Here is a 5,203-nt window from a genome sequence, read left to right as displayed (position 1 = left end):
TCACTTTGGCAGTCTGGTGAAATCTGTGGTCTGATTCTCAGAATCATGTCCATTGCCAGTTTCATAATCGAAGGAAATGATCATTTTTGGTTAGAGGTCAGTGAAAATGAAGATGAGTTTTCTTTTCCCCATTCAAATTCTCAAATCTCTTCAAGGGCCCTGATTAAAAAACTCTTGACCTAGAGGCGAGCTGTTGTTGAATTCCTATTCTAATTATATAGTGAAGAAAGAAGTCTGGACTGGAAGAGCTCACGGAGGATTTCAGAGACCACAATCAAAGAATTGGTGAGAGTCCATAAGGCAACCTGATGATAAGGAAAAGAAAACTTGTCCATTTAAGGGTTTTTTTCACTATCCCTTTTTATCACAAAAGAGATGAAATCTCTATGACTAGTGATGAAATAAATATCTAGGGTTATCCCCAGCAGGCAAGGTCATCATAATTACATTGTGGCATAATACATAGAGAGTTAGACTTGTAATTATGAGTTCATATGCTGGTCTGTATTCCAAAGAGAATACAACAAAATGGGAAAAGATCCACATGTACAAGAATATTCATAACAGCTCTTTTTGTATTGGCATTGGGGATGCCCATCAATTGGGGAATGGCTGAGCAAGTTGTGGTATATGAATGGAATGGAATATTATTGCTCTATAAAAATGATAAGCATGCAGATTTCAGAAATGATATACATGAAGTCAAGTAAGCAGAACCAGGAGAACCTTATATACTTTAACAACAATGTCAACTACTAGAGACTTAGCAATTCTGAGCAATACAGTGGATCAAAGACAATTCTAAAGAACTTGCAATGGAAAATGCATCCACATCCAAAGAAAGAACTATGGAATCTGAATGCAGATAAAAGCATCCTATTCTCACTTTTTAAAATTTGTTTTTTTGGGGGTTTTGCTTCTTCCTTCTCCTGGTTTTTTCCTTTTTGTTCTGATTCTTCTTTCAAAGTGTGAATAATATGGAAATTGTTCATCACAGTCAGACACACTGTAACTTGCCTCTAAAATAGTGATGTCATTTTGGTCTTTGATAACAAAAGACAAAAACCAATTTGGAAATATGTGTAAGATGATTATGTGTATAACCTATATCAGATTATTTGCTATCTCAGAGTAGGGGAAAGGAAGGGGAGTAAGAAAACTTTACAAAAATGAATGTTGAAAATCATCTTTACATATAATTGGAAAAATAAATTTATTTTTAAAAAATTATGGGTTCAAATGTTACTTCATACTTTTACTGGCCTACCTGTTCTCCTCCATAAGCCACTTAAAATCTTTTGAAATTATTTATACTATGGAAACTACATGATGATAATACTCAAATCACAGTGTAGTTGTAAAGATGAGATAATATATTGAAAATGTTTTGAAGTATCACATAAAAGTCAACTTGAAAACCTATAATGTTGCATAAAAGCTATGATCTGAACAGTATTTCAGCACTTTAAAGATTCATGACTTCTCCAATCTGGGTACTTCTTCCACTGATAGAGATCATAACTCCTCCATACCTTCATAAACAGGTGTGATGAGATTTTGTGGCTAAAAATATTCATCACCTCATATTCAATATTCAGTCAATAAACACTCATTAAGTGTCTAGTATATGCCAGATACTAGGTGAAGTACTGTTGGTACTTAAGACAGTCCCTGTCCTCAAGTTGCTCCCAATAGGAAGGGGATGACAGCAAACAAACAAATATGTACGAACAAGCTACAGAATAAATGGGAAAGAATTAATAGAGGGAATGCATTAGAATGAAGGGGATTTGAAAAAGGCTTCCTATAGAAAGGGCAACCTTATCTGGGTCTTGAAGGAAGCTAGAAGGTAAAAAGGAGGATGGAAAGCATCCAGTCATGAGAAATGTGTAGAAAAACTGCTGAGAGCCAGGAGATTATGCTTCATCATTTAGCATACTTCTTGTTTGCAAAGTGGCGAGGCAAGGAGGCAAGTGTCACCAGTTCAAAGAATATGTGGGAGAGGGAGGGGTGTAAGGTATAAGAAGACAAAAAATTATGAAGGTTTTTGAATGCTAGAGGATTTTGTATTTGATTTGGGGGGAAGAGTGAGTCATCAGAATTAACTGATTTATGGGAGTTACATTAGGAAAATCATGGCCAACCTGTATGCAGATTTAGCCAGACTTGTTCTTAAACAATAGAAAACCAAACCGTCTCCAGGCTTAGATTTAAATGCTTTCCTTTTTTGGGACAAGTGTCAGACAATGTTGGCATAGCCTTCAAGTTAGTCAGTCAGGATTTATTAAATACCTATTGTGTGATGGCCCTGTGCTAAGTACTAGAGATACAAGTAAGAGCCAAAGATAAACTCTGCCCTCAAAAATGAATCTAATATTTTTAAAAATCAAAAAATGTACAATATACCAATAAGCTACATATAAGATAAATTGGAGATAATCAATAGCAAGAAGGCATTAGCATTAAGAAGGATAAAGAACGGTATTTCATAGAAGATGGGGTTTTATCTTTAAGAAAGCCTGAGAAGCCAGGAAGTAGAAATGCAAAGGAAGACTATTCCAGGCATAAGGAATAGCCTGCCAAGGTCACCCACATATTAAAATCAGGCACTGGAATAGGATGTTAGTAGATCAACTCAAAAAATCACATTGATTTTATATAATCATTAACCAGTGTTTCACAGCTATTCTGAACTAGCCATCAGAAGAAAGCATGAAAATGTGCTGCATTCTTTTACTGATCTCAGTTTGCCAGGATTCATCAGACACTACTGAGTGCAATCATCTGATGTGCATGGTGCTTGGAAAACCATTCTGTTCTTTTTGGAAGGGATAACTAATTTGACAGGATTCAGAGCACACCTCCACAGAGCTGCACCTGGGCCCCTTTGATGGATGGGTGCCACATGACGGTGACGGGTCACTCAAGTGAGGAAGCAATTGAAAGCTAGAGGGAAAAAAAATTGCCATTTCACCTCTGGCTATTAGTATGAAAAGGCAAGACTTTGTCAGGGTCAGATTTATGTGGTTGATTGAGAGAAGAAAGAGAGAGAGTCAGACTTAGAGATTGAGTGAGAGAGAAACTGTGAAAGAGGCAGAGACAGAGAGAGAGAGAGAGAGACAGAGACAGAGACAGAGACAGAGACAGAAAGCAACAGAATAAACAAAAAGTCTAAAAGAAAGATATGGACAGTTTTGATGTATGGCTTCCATTTGCCTACTTTATATAGTATATTTAATGTGATATGATCTCTATTATAACAAAGGTGGTATATATGTGTGTGTGTGTGTGTATATATATATATATATATATATATATGTATGTATGTATATGGAGAGCAGTAGGAAAGAAGATTCCCCCTATCTTTGAAGGGTACAACATCTATTGATCACTTTGTGGTCACAAGGATTTCCTACTCCTCCTATAACCAAAAATTGCCAAATCAACAAACCAAAAATTTCTCTCTCAAGGATTCCTATGGGAGGTCCCTGAAATTTCAAGTATTCAAAGCCTTGATATTTAATCCTAACTCTGGTAGGGATTTCTGGACAGCCAAAGGCAAATCATTTGATTTCTCAGTTACTTCATCTGTAAAATGTCTGACTGTTTCAGTCCTGAATTCAAAGTGATTGTAATTCCATTGCTTTAAAAATATTCTTATTTTCCAACTTATCTTTCTCCATATCAACCTTTCCTACCAAGGAAGCCTGGAAGTTTTGTTTTTGTTGTTGTTTTTTTTTTTAGTTTTTGCTAGGCAGTGGGGTTAAGTGGCTTGCCCAAGGTCACACAGCTAGGTAATTATTAAGTGTCTGAGGCCGGACTTGAACTCAGGTACTCCTGACTCCAGGGCCGGTGCTCTTTCCACTGCGCCACCTAGCTGCCCCAAATTAAATTCTTCTTTTTTTTTTTTTAGGTTTTTTGGAAGGCAAATGGGGTTAAGTGGCTTGCCCAAGGCCACACAGCTAGGTAATTATTAAGTGTCTGAGGTCAGATTTGAACCCAGGTACTCCTGACTCCAGGGCCAGTGCTTTATCCACTACGCCACCTAGCCACCCCAGCCTGGAAGTTTTGTTTCATTTTTTTTGTTTTCCTACAAAATGATAGCTGTTGAAATGGATCACACCCTGTGATGTTAACCAGCTTTGTAAAGGCCTATTTATTTTGTTATCTCTGCTGTGTCTGCATACCTGGTCCCTACTCTTGTAAATAGAAGGTGCTGGAATGTCGATAGTGAGACCCCAAAATATAGCCAAGATAGTTCTGGGTGGGACCTAAAATATATTGAAAGATCCCTGAGATCTGTTTGGGGAGGTGGAGGAAAAGGGGAGGAGGAATAAGAAATCAGACTATAAAATTAAAAGGGTAATTAAGGTTTTGAAGTATCCTTATTGCTTACTCCACCCTTACCCTAGTAATAGGCAAAAACCTTAATCAATGTATGTGCAGAGAGGTGAGGTGGCCTGTAGGGACATCCTGTGGAGCAGGCTCAGACTTGCCATTCCTGGTTTCAGTCAACAGTTTCTGGGCTTACTTCCCATCACTTGTGACTCAATACTAAAGATGGAGAGGAGGAGAGGAAGGGAAAGGAATAAGAATTTATACAGTAGTTACTATATGGTAAACATTGTGCTCAGTGCTTTTACAAATATTATTTCAGATAATCCCCACAAAAAACTATATAATGTTAAGTGGTATTATTATCCTCATTTTTTCAGTTGAGGAAACTGAGATTAAGTGACATATCCAGGTTCATACGGGTGATAAGAGTCTGAGGTAAGATTTCTGACTCCAGGACCATCACTCTATCCACTGGATCGCCAGATGCCTCTAATCTAAAGGGTTGAGACTATGAGATGACAAAAATGTTGGATGCTGTGGTATCTAAGATTTCATTTGCATCTTAATCCCTGACCCTTTGATACCTCATCTCAGTTTCTTTACACTGACCATCCCTCCTCACCTCTACCTTTTGAAATTCATATTTCATAAAGATTTTTTATAACAATAAAAATATCTAATATATAAATAATATTTTAAGGTTTTCAGAGAATTCTACAAATACTGTATTTTAGCCTTACAATAATCTTGGGGGGTAGATACTACTACTATTATTATTACCATTGTTATTCCAATGGATATAGGTAGAGCTTAAGTGACATGCCCAGGTGCTCACAGCCAAGTATCTAAGATTGTATTTGAATTG

Source organism: Macrotis lagotis, chromosome 1 (genome assembly GCF_037893015.1).
Source record: "Macrotis lagotis isolate mMagLag1 chromosome 1, bilby.v1.9.chrom.fasta, whole genome shotgun sequence".
Taxonomy (NCBI): Eukaryota; Metazoa; Chordata; class Mammalia; order Peramelemorphia; family Peramelidae; genus Macrotis; species Macrotis lagotis.
This window is presented reverse-complemented; position numbering follows the sequence as displayed.